This window comes from Myiozetetes cayanensis, unplaced genomic scaffold (genome assembly GCF_022539395.1).
Source record: "Myiozetetes cayanensis isolate MyiCay16 unplaced genomic scaffold, myiCay2020 scf18, whole genome shotgun sequence".
Taxonomy (NCBI): domain Eukaryota; kingdom Metazoa; phylum Chordata; class Aves; order Passeriformes; family Tyrannidae; genus Myiozetetes; species Myiozetetes cayanensis.
The window spans coordinates 2,137,159-2,161,096 of record NW_026087389.1 but is presented as its reverse complement, the minus strand read 5'-3'; the positions used below and the strand labels follow the sequence as shown (position 1 = coordinate 2,161,096).

Genomic DNA, 23,938 nt, shown 5'->3' with positions numbered 1-23,938 from the left:
TAATGGTTGGTGAGGGGCAGTGCTATCAATCTTTCCTTATACATGTGCATTAGCTGGCAGTTGTTTACATAGGCTGCAGCTCCCACCCTGAGCTTTAAAACCCCTCCTCATCCACAGTGGTCTTTATGCCACATATATCACATTTATATGGCTTGAGTGAGCTTGAGGCTCACTTTCCTTGTAGGGCACCCAGTTGTAAGGTCCTTTGCTGTTTTTCCATAGCATACTGGTGCTCCCTGAATTATTCACTCCCTTTCTGAGAAGCAGCATTAAGAATGTAATCTTCTGTTCATAAATCCATTGGAAGACTCTTAATAATGTAAGCCTTAGTGGAACTTCCCAGCATTGCAGAGGGAGGAGTAAGCATTTCCTTAGGGTTTCAGATGGTTCACTTTCCTGTGACAAAACAAAATCCATTCAGTAGAGAAGAGACAACACAGCTTTTGAAAGATTTCAAACATTCTCTTCTTCTTTTTCCTTGTAACAAATGATCAGCTGCTCTGGCACTACAGGATCACCTTATGAACATCAACTCTAGTGAAATCAGCCCCACACCCGTTCCTTTAAATCTAGTCCCAAAAGTGATGATAATTTCCCACAAGTGAAGTAATTGCAGAGCTATCTGCAAGTTTGGGAGATACATGGATGAGTGAAATAAAGCTTAGTACCCACTGAATGTCTCGTGGCCTCGGTGGTGCAGCACTTTGAACCTTCCACAACATATTTACACTGATTTGACTTTTCTCTGGCCTCATCATCTACATAAAACCTCTCCTGTGTTTACAGAAATATCATAAATACATTTGGGCCAGAGCTGTTTGGTTTTGTTTTGTCCCACAGGATGTATCCAGTTCAGGATATAATTTTCAGATAATGACTTAAACGGGAATATACGTGTTCAAACCCTGCTAACACGACTTCCATAACAACATGATCCCTTTTAGGAAATTATGTATGCACAGCCAGTGAATTGGGAAGTGCTGTGGAAAGCTAAAATTCAAAAAGTGACAGTTAATAACTTATCTGTCAAATGTACCCAACTGTCCTCGGGAAAAAATAATTGTTTCAATTAAAAAAAAAAAAAAGAAAAAAGAAGTCAGCTTTGTTTTATTCTTCTAACAGCCATGAAAGTATTTGTCTTTATCTTTATTATTGGCAGGCTACTATTCTTCAAATCCAAACCTACCCTATCATTACTGGAATAAAGTTTATCTGTTATTCATAAGCTGCAGAGAGATGTTTTCCCTTACTCTTGTGGATGTTTTTTCCCCCTCTCTGCTGTTTTTAATGGATTTCTATAGAAATCTTTCCAAATAAAAATTTGTATTACTTTCTCTTGCCTCGGCACAAATACATTTCTCCCTATATTTCAGCGCTGAAATTTATACAGTTCTATTTTTGTCCTTCCTTATCTGTGCGTTAACAATAGGCCGTGTCTTGCTCAGAATTGTCTCCGTGGCTCCCATTCTGGGCAGAATCTGAAACTCTTTCCTGTTCTCATTACTGGGGAGAGCGGTTCCTATCTTGAAGGGGTTTTTAGGGAGCTTCCCACAGCTTTAATCCAGTGTCTGTGAATCAGTGACAGCCCCACGGGTGGTGTGTGCAAGGACCACATCAAGCCCACGACGCCGCTCCGGAATCGGAGGCTCCGCTGGTGAAAGGGGAAAGCTCTGCAAGTGTTTCTGGGATTAAAAGTATAAAAAAGATACCTTTATAGTTCCTGCATTTGGTTGTATTAATACAACACACAAAAAGTTTCCTCTGGGAAGTTATTTCCAAGAGTTCTTGCGTTCCTGGGTGTAGTTATGGTGCTGTTGGCAGCCAGATCCATGAGTGGGATGGTGGATGGCACAGAAGGGCTGAACATCACGCTGTAGGATGCCCACCCTCTCTGTGTCCCAGAGGAAGGAGGCATTTCTCACTCCTTGCCCTGGAATAACTCATGACAACCATGATTTGAGGCAAGATGTTAGATAGGACAGAGGGGTTTGATTTGGTAATTCCTGTCCTATGACATAAACTCCTCAGTGCCCCGAGCTGACTTTTCTCTGGGTACTTGGAATTGGATCTGGCTCACAGAGCCTGTCTCCACAGGCTTCCTGGGGAGGGAAAGCTGTCACTTGTCCCCAGATCACACAGGTGGGCTCATGGGGGATCGTGCAGAGGTGTGTTGGGATCATGGGCTGACTGGAGCTAGAGGGGCTTCATTACAGAATCATAGAATCACATGGGTTGGGCTGGAAGGGACCTTAAAGACCACCCAGTGCCACCCCCTGCCATGTGCAGGGACACCTTCCACCAGCCCAGGTTGCTCCAAGTTTATCCAACCTGGCCTTGGACACTCCCAGGGATGGGGCAGCCACAGCTTCCCTGGGCACCCTGTGCCAGGGCCTGCCCACCCTCCCAGGGAAGAATTCCTTCCCAATATCCCATCTAAACCTGACCACCACTCTTGAAGCTTACAGTGCTCCCCCCAAAGTTTTCAGTGGAATATTTCCACCAGAAAATGCACAAGAGTGTGGGTAAGTCTTGGGGTAGCTTTGGAAGAAGAATCCCAGCCCCACAGCTGACGGGGCAGTTGTCGATGCTCCTTCCTTTATCCGAAGTTCATTGTGCTGTTTAACGAGGTCCTGCTGGGTCTCAACTGGTGCAGGGAGTTCTTGTTTAAAAAATCCCAAACTAAGGGTTGTGAGGAAGAGCTGGAGTTATCAGCACCTCCAGCCATCTTTGGTAGGACCCTGCAGGGCCCGGGGAGGGCATTATGCTGAGTGTTTATCAGGTGATGGATGATTAATAGGTCTTAGCACACAATGAATGTGTATCTCTCCTTCACATGCTAATCACATGGCATTTATAAATGTCAGCACCTTATCGTGGAGACACACTCAGAATTCTGTGTGGCTTTAAAGGTATTTATTTTTTTTACCATTTTTAATGTATTATTAAGGTTGTGTCATTTGAAGCGTCCCTTGGGCAGCGATTTAGAAACACGGGGAGTTTTTATTTTGATTTCTCAAGCAATTGAATTGTTGCATTTTCAATCTAGTCTAAAAAAACTCACTGCAGATAGTGACGTTTACCTTGTGTTCCTTTAACTACTAAAATGTGGCAGTGGGTGTCACCTTGGAAATTTAATAATGACAAAAAGTAATTTATAATTATTAGACTCAGAAGCTTCAGGGGTTTTGGGTTTTTTTTGGTGGTTTTTTTTTTCTTTTAATGTTAAACTTCCTTGCTTTGCAACCTAAGGCCTTAATTTAGAGTTATAAATTATAGTTTTACCGTTTGAGAATTGCATAATTTTCATTAAAAAAAAAATCATGAATTTCATGAATTGGCCATGAAAATGTGCTTTATTATAAAGGAGAATAGGAAATGTGGGCCTTAAGGAGCTTTTATAAAAGTTTAGGGAGAGTTTGAGTACAGAAAGTCCAATGAAAAACATGGAAACATTCTGGCCTGAGCTGCTACTTAAGCTGAGCTTTTTAACCTGTGAAAGACTTTCCTTCCCAGCTATAATGTTCTTTCCCATGCTCCTTGAGGCAGGCAGAACTGCTGTTGTCTTCCAGAAACTTTATGGACCTGAAGAATTTGGAATTAAACTAAAGAAATTAAGATTCCTTTAGAAATCTGTGCCTTCCAAGCTGTGTTTTATGCCTGGACAGTGAAGCTGTTGAAGCTACACCCGAGGGCTACTTGGTGGCATCAAGTCTGTAGGTTTACATCTTTGGTTCTCAACCATTTGGTCAGTGAGAAACATCCACATTTTCAAAATATTTCATTGAAATTGGCAATAATTGGCGTTTTTGGCCAAAGATTGGATCATTTGGGAGCAAACATGGTCTTAGCATACAGTGAGTGTGTATCCCTGAAAAAAAGCACTGTGTTATGCTGGAAAAACACTGAGGTTTTGCTCCAGTCTCTTCCCTACTCCCAAACAGGACATGAGTCTCCAAGGCCATTTATCCACCACCTTTCCACAGCACTAAAATCACTCCAACCTTGTATAAAAGATTTATTCTCCTACAAATCCCCATGTGTGTTGTCACGTGTCTGTGGGCTCAGGAATATTTACAGATCCCATCGCAGATAATTCTGTTGATCACTCTTTTATCACTGCACCTCCTTAAAAATTACCAATGTCACCCACTGCCCTAAAATGAAGCTCCTGCAATGTGAGGCTGGTGATGGTTAAAAAGGAAGCTTTCTCCAAAATTCCCTGTATAGCTCCCTGTATGACTGAGTTACAACAGCCCTGGACTTACACAACCCCTCAAAGGACTTTACAAATAGCCACCACCATGCAAAGATAGCCTTGGTATTTTAATTAAAGGTCAGACAAACCTACGGGGTAAACCTTGGGGATGGTTTGCAGCAGTCATTTAGAGCAGAGTTGCTTAACGAAGTCTCACTGTCTTAGTAAAACCCTGGCCAAGCCTTTGCTGAGATTTACACAAACTGCAGCCTGAGCACAGGAGCCCCTGCCAAGTTCAGGCTGCGAGTTCAGCACCCACAAATCACAGCCTGTGTGCGCTTCCCACCTGCCTGGGGGAGGCTGCGCCGCTTCACCCTGCTCTGTGCTGGCACACGGGGCACTTGTGGAGTCTCCACGCCCCTCTGCAACCCAGGGCAGCACTCGGTGCCAGTTTTTTACCTCCTGCTTGGCTCTGCATCTCCGCGTGGCAACCTTCGCGGCGACTCGAACCCGTTTGTTTTCACCTAATTAACACCGCGGCGCTGAGGATCGGAGCGATGCTCTGGCAGGGATCTCCCGGCTGTCAATCACGGCCCGGCTGCGCCGCAGCAGCTTCTGAAGGTCGCGCTGTAAGGCTTGATTCAAAGTGTCAGCTTTACTGTTACAACTGAGCTTAAAAACCCGCCAGGCAGTTTTCCTTGCCAGATTTATGAAGTATTTTAGACTATTTGTTCAAAGGAATGTGTCTGAATTTTAAACTGGAGGCTTTGATTGCTGACTCTTCTACCTTTGGCCTTATTTGTGGAAAGGAAAAGAAGAAAAAAAAAAAAGAAAAAAAAGAAAAAAAAGAAAAGCAGGTGACCTGGTTTGCTTGTTCATTCAGGGGTGAGTTATAAGGTGTGCAGGGGAGGTGGCACGACCAAAAGGCTTCTCAACGAAGCCATCTGTCTGCTCACACCGCTGCCCCGGCTTCACCTTTCAGATCTCATTTGCTTTTGGTTGCCACCCAGTCGAGGTGGGGGATGTTTTTATCCTGGATGCTGCATGCTCAGATGGGTTATGACGATGATGTATTCAAGGCATGTTCCCTTTGAAAAATTCGGAAGCACTTCCAGCGTTGATTTCCCTCCAGAGTTATTACACCCCACGCAGATTGGCAGCGCCGTGCCACGGTGCCAGGATTGATGAGGTGACCTTGGGGACACAGGCGCTCCCAAATTGAAAACACTTGGCGCTCAACTTTGTTTTGGATTGCTGAGCAGGCTCCACTCCTGTATAAATCAGGATGAGATTACACAAATAATACCCAACATTTATATAACACTTCATAGCACAAGGGGATTCTTTCGTACATGGCTCGAGTGCAACACTCCTGCCTCCTCCAGACTTTGATTTGCAGCTGGGTCCAACCCTAAACCTTCAGCAGGACTCAGGAAAGGCAGCACTGGCCCCTCCTGCCCTCTCCATGAGCCGTGGACTGTGTTTAGGGCCGCCTTCCATCATGAAGGTTGGGCTTGATGGTCTTGGAGGGCATTCCATGGGATTTTAGGGGATCTGAGCATTTCTGTGGGATTTTAAGAGAGCTGAGCATTCCCAAGGCACCAGGGTAGTGGTACTTAGAGGCTGCTCAGGACTGGGCCAGCTAAAGATGCTCCATTATTCCCAGCCCATGGAGATGCTCCAGTGTGTTTTCACTGCTCCATGTGGTGCTGCCCAAGCCCTTGGACCCACAGAGCTGAGCCCTGCATGGGGCTGAGCTTGGGGTGTCCCTCCTGTGCTGCTCAGGTTGCTTCCCAACCTTTTGGAGTCGTTTGGATCCTCTTGGAGCCTTTTGGATCCTTTTGGAGTGGGGAGCTGCACTAATAAAGAGGCTCTGATAGATGGCAATGAAACATCTGAGTGAAAGAACGTCGAGGTGAACCTGTAAAGCAGCAATAAACACGAATCCAACCTGCACTAACGTTAATTGTCACTCAGTTTATATCGATGTGCAGTTTATTAAACCATAAAGCAAGGCAGCAAGCACAGAGAGCAACTCTAGAGATAATTAAACATAATAAGGGTTTCACTTAATCCCTCAAAACCCAGGGGAGGCACAGTTAAGACTGAATACCCTCTTTGCACTGAAAGGCTTTTTTTTTTTTTTTTGCACAGGCATTTAAGAGCATTTCCCGGGACAAGATTTGGGGACAGGGGCACAGGTAAGTCCCACCCTCACTTCTGAATACGTTTTTGTTTGTTTGTTTGTTTTTTTTTCTTTTTCTTTTCTTTGAGCCTTTACATTGCGCTGCTGATTAAGCCTAAAGTCACGACTCTGAAGGCAGTTAGCGGCTCATCATTTGCATTGTGGTAGCAAGTAAAGACCCTGACGAGGGAGCCTGCGGAAGGTTTAGGAGCATCCCTGGGCTCGGGGTTGCTGAAAGGGCTTTGAAGCGGCAGAGCTGGTACCCAGGTGTGCTCCGCTCTCCTTATCTCCCCGCACGAGACACTCATTTCGTGGACGAGGAGGATCAGGAAGGGGACGAATGCAGAAGGTGGATGCAAAGGGCTGAGCGAGCAGGCGGGTGAGGAGAAGGGATCCTTTGGAAGAGCGAGGCAATTCTGGGATTAAAACCGGAGGGCAGTAATTTGGGACTCCAAGGTGTGCTGTTAGCGGGACCGGGACTGGGCGAGGATGTGGGAAACACGCGGGGAGCGGGACAGGAACAGGCTGGGGGCTGCCGCGGAGGATCCCGCAGGTGCGGGAGGAGCAGCACCTGGGCTGCGGGAGCGCGGAACGGGGCAGGGGAAAGGATGCTGCCCGCGGGGCGGGGACCGCGCCGGTGCCGCGCACACCCGCGGGCGGGCACCGAGCGCTGCCCCGGGGCCCGGCGGGGCTCCGAGGGGGCTCCGGAGGGGCAGCGCAGGTGCAGCGGAGGAGCAGCGAAGGGTTAAGCGCGGCCGCGCCGCCGCCGCCCGCCCCCCGCGCACGGCGGGGCCGGGGGTGGGGTCTGCGCGGAGCCCGCCCGGCTCCCGCCGCTGCCGCTCAATGCTGCGGCCGCGGGGCTGCGGGAGCACCGGGAGCACCGGGAGCGCCGCGGGGCTGCGGGAGCACCGGGAGTGCCGGGAGCGCCGCGGGGCTGCGGGAGCCGCGCACGGCGGGAGCGAGCAGAGCCCGCACCCGCGGAGCCGCGCCGGGCAGGGCATGTCCCCCCCGCCCGCACAGGTAAGCGCGGCTCGGCACCGGCAGGAGGGTCAGGGTTTGGAAAGCGGAAAAAAAAAATAGGAATAAATAAGGAAATGTGGAAAGGCTGCGGTTCGAGGGAAGGAAAGCGCGGTCGCGCTGCGGGGGCCGGCGGGGATGCGGGGCCGGCGGGATGCGGTGCCCGCTGTCTCCGGGGTGCCCGCAGTACCCCCGCGGCTCCCGGCGGGTGCGGGCCGTGCTCCCCGGCCGGGCGGAGCTCTGTGAGGGGTCCTCAGAGTCGGCCCGGGCGGAGGTCGGTGCGTTGCCCCCGGGCACGGGGAGCGGCGGGACCGGGAGCATCCCTCCCTCCCTGCCTCCCTCCCTGCCTCCCTCCCTGCAGGCGCAGGGATGCTCCCGCCAGGCTGGCACAGACGCACGCAGAACTTTTTGCTGGTTCCAGCCGCGTTGCCGGCTGGAGTTGAAGCTCCTTTTGCTTTCCCCAGGGTGATGCTGCTCCCGTGTCGTGAGCAACATACTGCAGCGTGTTGTTTTATTTATCCCAGACAGGAATGACTTGCTCTCTAAACTACAAATTAAAGGATGCTGCTTGCATAACAAGTGGGAATAGTTGGTATCTTACATACTAATTATCCGTCACCTTTTAGGCTCAGCAGAAGAGGGTTTTGGGTTTTGTTCTTTTTTTTTGCAAGGAGGGTTCGATAAAGCCGCCTGATGTCTTGTAGGCACGTATTCATTTCCACTCGCTGGATTAATGTGGGCAAAGGATTACGAGGCAGCATGTTGATGAGGCACCCAGAGGTGCAGGGAAGCAGGGGAACGTTCGACTGAAGTCAGTTTTTGTGTTTGTGCTGGCGCATCCTCCCGTTTCCATGGCTCAGTTCAGGACCTGCATCCCAGCCGATAAATCACTGAGGTGAGAGCAGGGACTGGTGTAAAGCTCCTCTTGTAATGTTCGTGCTGCTCCAAAGGTCCTTCCCGGCACGGTGTCCAGCACGGTGGGCACAGCTGCCCTCCCACCCGCCGTGGGGCTGGGGGTGCTGTGACCCATCCCAGGGGCATGGTGACTGCGGGAGCCCCTTCCCTGGTCCCTCTGGGTCCCTGCAGCAGCTCCAGCCCAGGTGTGCAGGTGATGCTCCAGCCAAACCGTGGCCGGTACCGAACGTGGGCAGCAGGGTGGAGGGGTCTGCAATTGGGGCCAGCCAGGTGGTCCCTCCAGAAGCCTTTTTTACTGCTTTCCTGGCCAGGACACTGATTTTTAGTCTTTTCTGGACCCAAGGAGCTGCATTTTTACCCTGTGTTTGTAAGTGTCTGAAAACTGCTTAAATGGCTCTCGAATAATCCTTCAAAGTCACCTCCCCTCTTTAATCTAATACCAAAAGGACTTACTTTACATGGCTAATCCCTCTTTTACTTGCTGTACAGCCTCATTTAGAGGTGTGCACACTGCTAATTTTCCCAAAGCAGGCTGCTCTAGACAATGGCTTCCACTGGCGTGCAGCAACCTCTCCCTCCTGTGCTGAACTCCGGGCAGAGCTGAATCCCTCTGACAAGGTTTTACTTCATTTCACGAAGGGTCAAGTGAACCAACCCCTCTCAGGAAGCCACACCAAACTCTGTTCAGTGTGCATTTGTAAATGCCACCTCTTGGGAGGCTTCCCCAGGCTCTCCTGCCCCGTGTGCCCATAGCCTGGAGGCAGCGCTTGTGTGGTGAGGGCTGGAGGGAGCCAGGGTGTGCCTGCAGGTAGCTGGAGGTGAGTGAGCCTGGCTAAAGTCTGGTGAGTTGGAAATTCTCCCCTCCATACGTTCTGCAGTGAGTTGAGCTCTCTGTAGCCCATCCGGCGTTCCCAGAATTTTCAGCCCGCGCTGCTCGAGGCGGTGACAGAATGTGTGTTGGGAATGTGAATGGCAGCGGGAGAGCAGCTCACCTTCCTGAGCAGCCTCCTGGCAAACGTGATGGGATGATGCAACCCTTCCAACCCTGACTTTCCATGGGTTAACAGTGGTGCCTGGAGCTCCTCAGCCTCTCACCTGAGCTCACCAGGGGTATCTGAGGAGGGCAAGCGTGTCTTCAGTGTGGTGGGAGTGGTGACGTGTCCTCTTCCCTGAGCCACAGGACACCTTTGGCTGTGGTGTGGCACACGCCCTCTAGGGTGGGTGGTCTCTGAGACCACAGCCCCCTTTCCCTGGGGTGACCTGAGTTGTATTTCCAGTTTATTAATCCCTGCAGTGTTTGATTCCTGAGTGCTGGTTTTTAGCCCTTGGCTGAGGAGCGTTGTTTGAGAGGGAGGAACAGCAGCGCTGGCAGACACCAAACAACTGGGGAGAGAGCCCTCCTTGGTTCCCAAACTCACACCTCCTCATGCAGGAAAGTGTTTCTTGTTGCTATCCAGGTCTTTTTTTTATTTGGATTAACATTCCTTTGATTTCAAATTCACTCCTGTGTTACCCCATCAGGGACATCCAGAAAACAGGGCTGAGCTCACGTAGAGCTTCTACCACAGATGCAAAACTTCAGAATAATTTTGCAGATATTCTGGTGCTATGTGATTTATTTCCCTTGGTTTAAGGAGTTGGCTTTGTCTGACAGTTCTGTGTAGTTAACTGAATTTAAAAAAAATATTTAAAAATCAGAGGTAAAGACAAGGCAGAGTGAAGGAAGGATATTAACCATGAGATAGCTTAATTGCCTTTTTATTTGCTGTCATGGTCTTTCTGAATCATGTTTGGTGGGACATGATGGAGGTGGCTGGTCCCCATCAGGAGCAGGGGGTGTTGTGCAGGCCCTGCCAGGGAAGATGCTACTCCTTAACAATACTCTGCTGGGTTTGAAAGTTCATAAATCATCACAGGTCTATTTTTAGATCTGTTAGATTAGAGCAAGTCTGGGGTTTCTTCCTGCTGTGGCCTGAAATGACCCCATAACATCCCTGTAAAAGCAGTTCACACACTCCCTTTGATACTGCTGCTGACCTGGTGTTCAGCCCTGTGGTTACACAGAGGATGAGCCTCCCTTTGAAGAGGATTTGGTGCAACAGTTGGGAATTTTCCTTCCCGTGCTGCAGCTGGGAGTCTGCAGCTTGGCGTGTGAGTGATGTGCAGCCCCTGACAGGAAGGTAATCACAAACACAGCAAAGTGCCATGAATCACCCCAAACCCACAAATGTCAGCTCCCAGGCTCTCCCAGGCGTGCTGCCAAGATTTAAACTTGCACACCTCTTCACTGTTGTCTGCTGCAGTGGTTACTCAGGTACAGAGAAGAACATCAGGACAGTAGTGATTCATTCTTTTTATTATTAGCAAAGCAAATGTGTAATGATGACACCCGAGTGATTTAGTGTTTCACACCAGTGCACAACTATTCCCTGTCCCCTCCCACCATCCCCCAAAACTGGTGATACTAAAACAAAAGCTCTTGTGTCCAATCTGCTTGTAATCTAAATACAAATGAGGTTCACCTTCATTATGAGCCATGAGAGGAGTACTTTCTACTCTGAACAGGGTTTTCCAGTACTGAATGTGTTGTATTTGGGAAATAACTCCATTCTTTGCCATTCCCTAGATACAATCATTTTATCTTAATCTGCAGGATTAAAAAATCTGCTTCAACATGACACCAAGAAAGAGAGAGATTTGTTGGGGTGTTTTTAATTGCCGGGTTAAATCAATAAAAACCAAGCCCTCAGAACAACAAGGTCAAAGTATTTGAAAAACAATCCAGTGAGGGTCACGTGCAGAATTCAGCTTTAGGAAAGTAGAGCACAAGGAGCAGGTTTTGCCTCCTTTCTGCCAGGAAAATTGGGATTTTTGCTTAGGTACATAATCACAGCATAGATTTACCAGCATGTGGGCACCAGTAAGGTAAGTGGGGCACTCACTGCATTATTCCAATAAAATGTTTTGGGGACTCAAAAAATATAATCTACAACCATTTCATTTTTAAAATTACAGGAATTATTTTTTGAAATGGACTTAAAGAAGTCAAGGTTTCAAAAATGAGGTTCTACCACATTTGTTTCTTCTATTAATTCTTCCCTAAGCCCCCCAGTTGATCAGCAGCTGATACTCCATCACTTGAAAGTTTTGCTGGAGGTGTTTCAGATGTGGCCAAACATCCTTTAATGGATAAAAGTTTTGATATATCCAGTACCACCCACCTTTTCTCCTCTTTGGTTTTCCAGTGGTTTCAGTGAGACTCAGTGGGCACAACTATTATTAACCACTCATGGGCTTTCCCCATCCACGTTAGCAGAGCAAGATGAGGTTGAAAGATCCAACTTTTAGGCTTGTCTTCCTCAAGATTTTCAGGAGACAACTTAGTCCTGAGCTGCTTCTAACTCTAGGCTGATTTACTTGCCTTGAATTCTGTCAGTGTAAGAACTTTCTCAGGCAAAATCTGTGTTTATACTTTATTTATATAAATCTTTAGCCCAGGAAGATCTGTGGTTTTTAAACCCAATCTACATAAGGCTTAGCAGGTCATTTCAGTCAACTGGAAGACTAAGAAAGGGAACAAAGAGCAAAATTTGTGTTTGTATTGGTAAAACCTGTATTATGGATGGTAATTTAATCTGAAAAGTGCTGAGTAGTAATGACACACCTGGGTTTTTTTTAACCCATCTATAAGTGCAGGGTTTATTCAACTCCTTATTTGCTAGCACTGTGGTGGTGTTGATGGTGTGGCCCCTGAGAGGTGTTGTAAAGGCACACTCAGCGTGGAGCAGGAGAGGTTCTTTCACCTCCTGCACAGAGCAGAGCATCTTTCATCCAACAGGATATTTTTTAATCATTACTACCCTGCTCTTATAAAAGAGAGCCAAAACTCTGCCTCTTCTTGTCATGAATGAGTGGGTGAATCTTCTTGGTCTCAGTCTCCCAGTCTTCTGAAAAAAAAATAATTCAAAAATAAATAAAACTGAACAGCACTCAAGTCCCAGCTTTATAAAAAGAGTTACTTAGCATAAGAGCAGAACATTTGCCTAAGAGGGTTTTAGTCCAAGAATGACTTTTCATATTTAATTGAGCTGTATTGTTCAATTAGGGAGATGTATAATGCCCTCTGTTGTGCATGTATAGCTGGAAGCTGAAATGAATGAAATATGAAGTACAGCAGAAGAGTGATTTCCAACGGCAGCAGCTCTTAGCCATGTACAAAGGGGATTTCAACCCAGGCCTTGATCTGGGGGAGTAAATAGGGACTGTGTGAACACAGCAGATCGTTACCTTTGACTTGCAGATTCGGCTGAATTGCAATATTTCTTCTTCTTCTGGTCAGAATTCAGGAAGTTTTTGTTTTTTGTTCTAAATCCCATTTCTAAACATTCCTGACTCCTGAATTGATGGTCAGGAGAATTTCAGTGTTGTTTGGGCTTCCAAGCCCCCCCCTTGTTTCCCAAACTCGGGTGTGTTGCTGAGCATCTCGGCAGTGACAGGCACAGACACGAGTGACACTGGTCCCACAGGGTGGCAGCACTCAGCCCACAGCGCTGCTCTGGACTGCATCCCAGGAGCATCCCTGCCTCTGGAGCATCCCTGCCTCTGGAGCATCCCAGAGCCAGGAGCGCCCACAGCCAGCCCCAGAGAGCTCCATGACCTGGGGCAGAGCCAGGGCCAGCTTGCAGGTTTTTAACAGGTTTTTAGCAGGTTTTTAGATTTTGTTGCTATAACCCCAGTCACAATTTCAGCAGTGTAATTTTCTCAGCATTCCTAATTTTGAGGGATCGAATCAATTTTCTCCCTGGCACGTTCCTGCCTTTGGTGTCAGGGTTCTCTGTTGCTCCCCCAAAGCTGTTCTGCTGCTCAGTGTACCCCTCATTTCCCCTCTGCTTTTACACCCAGAGTTATCCACCTTTCCTGGCACACCTGGATGCAGCAGCTCCTCCCACATTTTGGCTGACAGGTACAGTTTTTGTGGCTGTCTCAGCATTACCCTCCCCCTGCTCCTCCCCTGCTTTCCACACAAGATGATCCAGAGGACAGGAGGATTCCTCTGTTGGATCCAGCACAGTCTGACTTGCTGATGAAAAGCACCGATTATTCACGAGGAACGAGTTTAAACTTTGCAGGGATCCATGTTCAGGGAGCAACACCAAGGGTTGAGTCTCTCCTAGGGAGGACCAGAAATGTCTTGGTTTAAGCCAAATAATTCCTTGGTGAAGTCAGTGTTTAATGGATCTCTTCTAATTGCAGATTTAGGGGAAAATACACTAGTGAAATACATCTGGGAAGGAAGAGCACAGGACATGGACTGACTCAATATTTTCTCTAGTCAAGTGGAAAAAAGGAAGCCTCATTTGAAAAAGCTGGAAAGGTCAAACTAATTTGTACTTGTGTGATAATGGGTAATACCTCCATTGTTTATGATGCCTGCAAAATCTTCCTGGTGCAAACCACCGTGATCTATCTGATGGTGATCTGGAGAAATTAAAAATGAAGTAGCAATTGTTCCACCCTCTTCATGCCTTAATGTGCTTTGGATGAGGATGGCTTTGAAAAGTTGTGTGTTCTTTACAAATTAGCTGAGGTGAAATTTGCTCTCCTGGCTGCAGTGTGCTGGGGCTGAAGGAAAGAGGCCTTTATACACAAAAAAAGATTAATAGTGAGGTTGGTAAGAGTAAGACTGAGAACCTGCCTGTGTCTTGCTGTTTTAACATTCTGGCTGTGTGCCCTTGTTTCTTTATTTTGCTGCAGCCTTTTCTGTTTATTTACAAGGGTAAGGGGGGAGTTTTATATGCATGTCCAGCTACTGCTATTTAAAGCAGGATCCGGGGAGCTCCTGATGCCCCTCACTGCCTTCTGCTGCCTCACTTACTCAGGTGGATTTGCAGCTCCTTTGGTAGCCACTGGAAGTTGTGGGGGAATTTTCCTGGGATTCTGGTTCCTTTCCAGGGAGTGACAGTGTTACCAAACTGCATCATTTTCCATGAAACAATAGGGGAACTCTGTGTGGAGTCCCTCCTGCCTCGTGTACAGCCAGAAGTGTGGGCTCCAGAGGAATTCATTTGCCAGGCTTATCGCTGAGACATTTAATATCTGGAATGATTTAGTATATCAAATTCTGGAGTTTGGGGCTGAATGCAGCTGCATTCGTCATTGTTGCAGAACCTTGACAGTGAACAAAAGGTGCTGCAGGGAACTATAACTCACACAGCAAATTAATGGGTTCCCAGCTTCGCTTGCTCAGCTAAATGGAGTGTGGGAATGGGGTGGTCTCAGAGGCCCAGAGCTTCCCACAAGTGGGGGTTAGGAATGGGCATGTCCTTCATCCCCAGAGGGGATGATGAAAGCATAGCCCTCCTGCCAGCTGGCTGGGACTGGGCTTCTCACTCTTGGTACTTCACTAAAAATGACTTGAAAGGGGGAATAAAAACCCTTCAGCCTCTTGGTGTTATGGGAGTGCAACGCCATTGTTTTAATAGATTTTTTTTTTTTCTAGTGGAGGTCCATACAAAAACAAGGATTTGATTAAAAAGGTTTCATATCCTCTAAATTTTATCTCACACTCTGACAGAAAACCGAAAGCTGTGAGCATGGTATGTCCAGTAACATTGACAGGTCATGTAACCACACCTGAAATATTTGCTACTGGAAAGGAATTTAGGAGATATTTGATCACCTTCAAATTAACAGGCTGCCCAGGGCAGGGGTGGAATAACCATCCCTGGAGGGATTTAAAAGCCGTGTGGATGTGCCATTCAGGGACAGATTTTAGCAGTGGCCTTGGCTGGGTTAACAGTTGGACTCGATGATCTGACAGGGCTTTCCCAGCCATAATGATTCCATGGTGGGTTCTCCCATCTGGTCTGGGCTGACAGAGCTCTTTGTCCATACACTGCTCTGAAACCCATGCAGGCTGTTTTAAACCAGAAATCTCTCTTGGATCCTCAGAAATACTCCTATTTTAGAGCATTGGCCATAGGAGGGCTGCAGCCCCACATCTTCCTGGCCCTGAGTTTGCTCCTACCCTTTTTTCTGGTTCTGCCTCCTTTACTGACAGTTCCTGAGAAGGTTCCAGTCCTCTTTGAGTTGCCAAATTATTTGGCATGCTGGTAGGCAGGGCATAGATGAGATGAGAGGTGATGAGATGAGAGGTGATGCTCTAAGCTGACAGCCTGTCTGGTGTGTGTCCTTTAGGACTTTCAGAAGGGTCACCTTGCTTGCAACCATCAGCAGCTCCTGCAACTTGGACTTGAGCTGGAGTTGTTGAGCACTTCATCTTGGAGAGCTGATTGTACATTTGGTAATTGGCTTAATCACCCTCAGGGGCTTGGAAGTTAAACCTGCAATGCCTGAGAAAGCAAATAGCTGGAGGGGGATGGGTGGTGCTGCAAAGCTGCACCAAGGGGGCCTCAGAAAATGTGCAGGATTGGGGAACTGCTAAATAGTGTCACTGCACTCCTCGTTTTGGCCACCTTAGGCAGTTTTGTGAGCTCTGAACTTGCACTTCTGAAGTTTAGGAAGACTCTGCAGAGCTTGGCAGATTACTCAGCTGCCCAGAACACCTTTGCAGCGTAGGGAGCAGTTTGGTACACCTACATCTACTCTTTTTGGGCAAAAACCACCCCAGAGCAGGCCACCTGCTCTCACCACAGCTTTGGGTATGAGCTGGATCTACAGAAAACAGAACAACATGATGAATACAGTCTGTTTAGAAGCAAAATATGCTCTAGAAGATGAATATCTGAAGCTGTCTGATTTCAGGCACCAAAATGGTCATGTCCCCAAGCGTTCTGAGTATTTTCGGGTCACCTGGTGGCACAGAGTTTTGCTAAATAGCCTGGATCAGGTGTGTTTTGTTTTTATGTTCAGCTGGGTGAGGGTTTGTTGGTGAGGTTTGTTTGTTTTGTTTTACTTTGGTTTTGTTTCAATCTTGATTCTTTCCTTTGAAGAACAAATTTCAAGGTCAGTGAGTGTTTTTCCTGTGCAAAGTCCGACTGTCCATGGTTGTACCTTCTCACCTGCTTTTCTACGTCAGCCTTCTGGATTACTGAAGTTAGAAACTTGGCAGCATGTGGCAAAAGGTGCCAATAATAGCTCAGCAATACCTTGCCCTGGTTTGTTCAATCCTCTCTAAGTGGGAGCTTGGAGTGGGGCTGAATAACCCACTGCTGGTCCCCTCAGTCCCTACAGCAGATGAAGTGATCCATCCCAGCTCCTGTGCAGACACTGGGTGGGGGAGCCCACTCTGCAGTTGCCACCATAAAGGGGCAGGAGTGCTGTGTTTGTATTGCTGTTTATTTCATTGCTTTAGATTTGCTTCTCTCCCTGCCCAGCGGTGCCTCTGCCTCCCCCGGAGCCGCCTGTGCTGAGCAGGAGCGAAGGAGATGGAAGGAGCTCCAAGAAACAGCTGCAGGCTTTGCCACCTCTGCTTTGGGAGAGGGAAGGCATGGAATGGTGGGGCAGGAAACAACAGCTTCAAAAGGCCAGGGGGAAAGAAAAAAAAAAATCTTCCCTTTGATTCTCCCTTTCTCCCCTCCTCAGGCTCTGCTGTCATTTTCTGCTTCGGTGGCCCCGCTCACATGGTGGCTCAAGCAATGCCATCATGCAATTAGCAGTGAGAATGATGTTCCAGAGAAGACTGAGGTGTGGGGGTATCTCTGTCAGCACAATCTAAGGAAGACCTGCCAAAAAAACCAGTGGTTTTTTTGGTGGGTCTGCTGCCAGAGAGTCTCTCCTGCTTCAGCAGCAGAGGGGTTGGCAGTGGGCAGCTGGACCACCCTGTTTCTCCTCCATCCCAAGGGAGCTTCCTCCTGGCCACTGAGGTGGTGCAGAGGGAACAGGTCAAGACATTTAACACAGGTGCTTCTGTAATGGTCCAGGAGGAAGATCCCTCAACCCCTCTAAAAGCACTTAACTTGGCCCTGGAGTGGTCTCCGAATGGAAACCAATCCTGTCTGACCAAACCCTCAGCTCTTACATTCCCACCTTTTCCCTTTATTCTAAAATGCCAGGAAGTTCTGAGATTTGTGGTGTAAATAGGCAGGTGTGTGGAGCAGCCAGTGCTTCCAATCAGTCCCAGTTTATCCTGAGACAGCAAGACTTGCTCTGATTGCCTGTTTGCTATCAGCACACACAGTATCTCAGAGCCATTTTATTATTATGATTATTATTGTGTTTTAGAGCCATTACCTAAAATATGGAACCACTGCCCCTAGAAAAGTGGATTATCCTTTCCTAGATGGCTAATTTTATTTCCCTCAAGAAAATTTGATTCATATTTCTGAAACGTTGCCACTAAACAGCTTTCTAAGCAGAGTTGCAGTGCAAGACCAAATTAAATTCGTGTAGAGAGAAGGGAAATATTGTTGTTGCAAGTGTCCAAAGGGGTTGGAATGAAAATAATCTTATAGATCAAACTTAAATTGAGTTCAGATATTACAGAGATAGCTCAGCTACCTGGAAAATCCCATCTGTCAAAAATAAACTTCAGGGTCACATTTTCAAATGGCATTTCCAGCCCTGGCCCATCCAGCTTCTCTCGCTCTGGCAGCCCTGGAATATGAGCCCTGTGTGTCACAAAATCTTGCAGAGTAATTTGGGCTGTGAGAATCTGCTCAATAAAAACAAAGAAATTTAAAAAAAAAAAAAAAAAAAAAAAAAAAAAAAAAAGAAAGTGGGGGAAATGCTCTTTGAGGGTTTCTAAAATCCTTCCCAAATTGCAGCAGCCTGAAATGGCAGATACTGTCTGCCTTGGTGACTTTTGCATAAGGCTCTGAAAATTTAGGCCAGGCTATGGTTAAGCCCAACATCTGCAGGAGAAAAAACCCTGGGAAGTTCTGCAGTTTGGATCAAACTGGAGATCCTGTTTGATCCTTTTTGCTGTAGTGTCTGAATAGACCTGGAATTCCAGCTCTTTAATTATCCTTGTGGAATTCTCCTGAGCTGGTGCTGAGCTGTTTTATTGGAGATGGAGGACTGAGATGCACATGCCAAGCTGGTCAGAGACATAGAGATATTTAAGCACTTGAATTTCTAGTAAGCTTTACCCAATTTTGTTGTGTTTTTTTTTTTTTTTTTTTTTTTTTTTTTTTTTTAATTTTAGGGTACTGAGCTACTGAAAATAATAAGTTTATGACAGGGGACAAATTTTAACACTGGCTTCTTTTCCTCCCCTCTCTGGATTGCATCATCATAGCTGTTTTGTGCTTAAAACAGATTTAATTGTTTTTGCACCTGTGGTTTTGCTTTAGATCAGTCTTTGCCAGCTCCTGGGATTCAGGGTCTCACTGAATACTTGCTTTAAAACTACCAACATCTGGGACTGAAAGTATATTTTTTTAAAATGCAATCAAATGTGATTTAGCTGTCTAAAACATTATGAATAAACCTAAGCATTCACATAGAAATACTTGACAATATCTCTACTAACTAATGTCATCCATTAGCATTGTGTAAAATATAAAATATCAGGCAATATTTAAATCCAACTGCAGTGAATCCTCTACAACTTTACTGACAGGATCTAAATTTAGTAACTAATTAAATTCCATGGAACAGAAGAATGCATTTCTCCCCTGCAATCCACTTCTTGTGAGGACAAAGATTTGGTGTAATAGCTCTAATTCTATTTTTATATCATTGAGGATACTTTTTACATCTCTAATTATATACCTGTGCTTTTTGAATTTCTACCTCTGTATTTCAGCATCTCTGCTGCAGAGTTCCCAGGTGATGGAGCTGAATGTGAGCCAGGGGTGAGGTTGGGGACACCATCACCCCTCCCTCAGCATTCCTTTAAGAGCATTCCTTTTTCTTTGTTTGTTTGTTTTTTTTTTTTTTTTTTTTTTTTTTGTTTTTGGTTTTTTTTGTTTTGTTTTGTTTTTTGTTTTTTTGGGGGTTTTTTTGCCTGCAAAAGAATCCAGATCAGAAAAAAAAAAGGGCATGGAGTGACAGGACATGGGGAATGGGAAGTTATCCCATTTCTGGACCCCAGAGTCCAGCTCTGATCCCTCTGGGAGGTGGTTGCTGATGGAGGTGGTTGATCTCAGGGCACCCCCACAGTGGAAAGGACCATTCCTTGGTTACCCAGGTCTGGATTCATCCTGGCTGTGTGCTCAGAGCATCCTTCATCCACCTCCAAAATAACTCTTTTCCCTCTAAAAGCCAATTCATGCATTTTCTTTTCCAGCCCCTTCCTTCTGTCCCAGCCTGTCCCTGGCTATAAGACTGTGGTGAAATTGTGGACCCAGGATCAGGGCCAAACCCTTTAAATAATTGATGGACTGCTTTATTTCTTTAACCCTTCTGAAGTAAACTGAGGTTCAGATGAGCATGAGCTGACTTAGGTGTTTAGATGGGAAAAAAAAAGCCCTTGGAATTCCACTGATGTCCCACAGGATTAACTCAGGACTAGAAAAAGCAACTTAACAGAATCCCAGAATGGTTTAGGTTGGAAGGGACCTTAAACATCATCTCATTCCAACCCGTGCCATGGGCAGGGACACCTTCCACCAGCCCAGGTTGCTCCAACCTGGCCTTGGACACTTCCAGGGATCCAGGGGCAGCCACAGCTTCTCTGGGCAACCTGTGCCAGGGCCTGCCCACCCTCACAGCCAAGAATTCCTTCCCAATATCCCATCTATCCCTGCTCTCTGGCAGTGGGAAGCCATTCCTCCTGTCCTGTACTCCATGCCCTTTTTTATTTTCTGGATTCTTTTGTAGGCCAAAAAAAGGATTCCTCTTAAATCAAAAATATAATCTGAAAAGGAGAACTAAAGTTGGTTATTTGTGAGCTGAAGTTGGCCAAGCATCCCAAGGCTGTTTTGACTTCTGTGTAATTTCTGTAAACCTTTATAAATGAGTAATCCAACTGGAATAGATGCATTTCCCACAACACCTGCCAGGGTGTGTGAGACAATGCAAAAGTCAAAGAACTGAAGGTACTGACCCAAATATTGTGCAAGTTGAGAAGAAAAGGCAAACAGAGGCCAAAAAAGTAAACAGCAGGAGGAGAAGCAGATAATGAGCATCCATGGTTTGATTGCTTAATGGTCCTGTGGTCTCGTAGCTGGTTTGCAGGAAGGATGTCGTTTGGACAGGCAGGATATGGAGGGAAGGAGAATTAGTTGGTCGCAGAAGAAGCAGGAAATGTGTGTCCGTTTTGGATGGCTCCTCATGTTGCACTGCTGCAAATGGCTCCATCTATTAGCTGAAAATAGCAGCGTGGCAGACAGGGCTCAGTTAGGCTGGGCTTTCCAGGGAGGAGGCTGCATTTGAGGCAGGCATGAGCAGCAGCTCAGAGAAGGGTTGCTTTCTGAGAACTTGCCTTTAAACGATTTTTCTTTCCCCGGGTGGAAAATGTCAGTGAAACAGGACACTCCTGAGAATTCATCTATCACACTGTTTATTTTTGCTAATGATACAAGAGATCAAATCATTAAAAATTCTCCGAGCTGCGCTGAACAAAGTGGTCAAAGCAGAAAATATGCTTTGATCCAAAATACTTTGTTTTTTCTCTCTCTCTTTTTTTATAATCCTCTGTCTCTTTAGGTCACATTACATATCTGAACACTTTCTTATCCTCTTCTGAATCTGGACATGTTTAGGAATCATAAAACTGCCTTTGAGGTGACGGTGATGGCTTTGGGAAGGCAGTGAAGTGGTGGTAGGATGAGTGGGTTGGATTTGTGATCCACAGAGTATTTCCAGCTCCCAAACATGGGAGCACAGACCCTCCACAATCCTTGGTCATAGCTGAGCTTCATAAAATCTTAACAACCCTCCACACGTTACCAGTGCTGCAAACACAAATACAAAAGCCCTGTGAGGTTTTTTTAGGACCAACACGCCGAGCTGGAAATGAATTCCCGCTGTTGTCACCTCATTCATTCTCCTTCTCGTGAAGGGAAAGGCCACTTGGCCTTCAGTGCAGTGAAGGTCCCCTGGCCCTTCATCTCCTCAGCCACTGTCACTCATCCCTTCATGGCTGAACCTCATCACTCTGTATTCCAGGTGTTGGGTTTGATCCATCCATCAGCTGTCAGGAGCTTGTCAGGGACCCTGGACACCTCCAGATGCATTTTCCGTGCAGGTCCTGCCAGAGGAGAGGAATATTAAGCAGGGAGGGCTGGGCAAATCACACCCTTGCTCCATTTTCGCTGCACTTCATCTTCAGATTAGCCTTTTTCACCACTTTTCCCTAGGAGAGAAGCTGAGAATTTGCATTGGGTAATTTTGGATTTGTGAGGAGTTTGTGAGTTTATTTCTATGGACTGACAAACACTCCCTTTTCACATTGTTTTGAAAAAGCACATTAGGGGAAATTCTGCCCATTATCCAAATAAAAAGGAAGGTAAAACTTTGCCCATTGAGCTGAACTTGATGATAGAGCTCAGAGAGAGGTTTCCATGGTGCACACAGAGAAATCAAACTGGAAAACTGTTTTCCTTTATGCACTGGCTTCTATTGTTTTAATGGTCACCGTTCTGCACGTTTAACAATCATTCTCCACACCTTCCAGCTTGTGAATGCATTTACATATTTTAAATCAACATTAGCAGGGAAAAATCCGTGTTTTGCCCAGGGCTGCTTATGATTTTTTATTTTTTAATGCTGAAATGCTGGTTGTCCTCCAGTGGGATCTGTCAGATGGTCTGTTCTAGCAGACAGCTTTGCTTATTTGATAACTTTGTGTATTGATTCCTTACATCACCTGCTTCTTACTCACTTATTATATTTCATTTCTGTTCCTTCTTCTATTGTCAAAGTACAAAATGAAAACCTGGTAGCAGTTTCTTGCTTTATTCATTTTCTTTTTCCCTGTTGGAGCCTCATGGATTATATTCCCTGCCTGTTTACCGAGCACTTTTTCTCTGTCTTTTTGCCTGAATGGGAAGATTCTGCCTTGGAAACAGCAAACTTTTAGTGCAGATTTTATTTATAATATAATAATAAAGGGCCATACTTGCAGCTGGAGAAGTTGTGGCTGCCCCATCCCTGGAAGTGTTCAAGGACAGGTGGGATGTGGAGCAACCTGTTCTTCTGGAAGGTGCCCATGGAACGAGATGAGCTCGAAGTTCCCTTCCAACCCAAATCATTCCAGGGTTTTTAACCAGTTCAACCAGGATGCAGCTGGGTTTCCAGCACCACTTTCTGCACCTGTCCTTGTGCTGCCCATCCCATGAGTGACACAAGGATAGGGAGAACATTCCTGACCCCCAGGACTCCTTCCTACCTCCAGCCCTGGTGATGGCCCTGCCAGGATCCATCGCTTCTCCCTTTGACATCTCATTATTATTTTCATTCCCTGAGGAGAGAAAATGTCACAGTGTCACTCTGAGAGCCTGCTACTCCTCTGTGGCTTTCTCCAGGTCATTTCTGTGGGAGGCTGGAGCCTGCTCCTGCCTGCTCTCCCATGCTTCCCTGGGCTTTTTCTTGCTGGAATGCCGCCAGTTGTTGCTTTTTTGCATTGTTTCATTTTAGTCCTATGCTGAAAATCCTCCTCTTGTTCCATCTGAAGTAATTAATTAATCCAATTTCCATTTTTAAATTTAACTCCAGCTCGCTAAAAATTGGCCAGCCCTGCCAAAGTGCTGACATGTGTTTTACCAGAGATTTGTTAGGAAAGTCTTTCAGAATAATTCCCAGATAAAAGTCAAGTGCAGTGAAAAAAATGCTCAAAATAATCTGAAGTGGCTCTGAATATTTAGTTGTGTTGATGAATAATGGAAGAATGTGTTCTGGAGGGAAAAATAGGATACAGGATTACTAGTAATTTTCCTTAAACCCCTTTGCCAGGCTCTTGGGTTCGGCCTTGCTGCAGGAGATGCTCAACACCTCCCAGAGCAGTGAGATCTGTAGGTGAGATTCTGTATAATATGATTAAAAACCTGAACTCCTGGGTGACCTCACACCTTGCTGAGCTGGTGCCTTGGGGGAACGTTTCCCTCTCGAGTGGGCACAGGTCACCGACAGTGAATTGGATGCTTTTATCCTGTTACATCACCACTTTCTGGGGAAAAAAATGTGGAAAAAAAAAAAAAGTAAATGCTATTTACAACCCGTGTGTTTAATCTCCAGTGGTTCCACCATGCAGCAGTCGTTCCATGGCCACCCTCATTAGAGCTGTCCCTTTAAATGACTGTCACTGTTGTCTGACAACACTTAAAGCATTCCCTGCCTGCTTAGAATACATCTCTGGCTGATTTGACAAATGGGTTTCTTCAGTTTAATGGGGAAGAGAAGCTAAATGAGTTAGTAAATGTTAATGTGCCCATGTTCTCCTAGATAACTAGTTGCCCTTGGGACAGTATCAATAAGTGGCATTTATATGATATTATGAATGTGTTAATTATTTGTAGACAAAATAATGAGTAAGCAAAGGTCAAGGACAAATGCAGTTTCCCCAGAAATAAGCATCAAGGAGCTTCTAATATTTAAGTCATTACCATGACTGAATATTCAGTGTAGTTTAAATTATGTGCATTTTTTCAGGCTGCAAACTGAGCAACTTGAAGGGCCGTGCAAATGTTTGGTAACAAAACTCAGCAAAACTCCAGCAGTTGCTGGACTGGTTTTCTACACGCATTGGTGAACTGCCAGGTGGAATTTGGGATTGATTTCCT

The 23,938-nt window shown here is 46.3% G+C and overlaps 1 protein-coding gene across 2 annotated transcripts in view; it reads left to right on the top strand.

The window, feature by feature from the left end:
• The first annotated feature begins 7,241 nt into the window (after positions 1-7,241).
• The window catches only part of LOC126638932 (contactin-4), a 269,307-nt gene continuing 252,610 nt past the window's right edge, over positions 7,242-23,938 (top strand). The window contains exon 1 of one of the 2 annotated variants that reach the window (XM_050313252.1): positions 7,242-7,400. The gene's annotated coding sequence lies outside the window, so the exon portion shown is untranslated. The remainder of the gene's footprint in view (positions 7,401-23,938) is intronic. The other variant, XM_050313250.1, reaches the window with a different exon arrangement.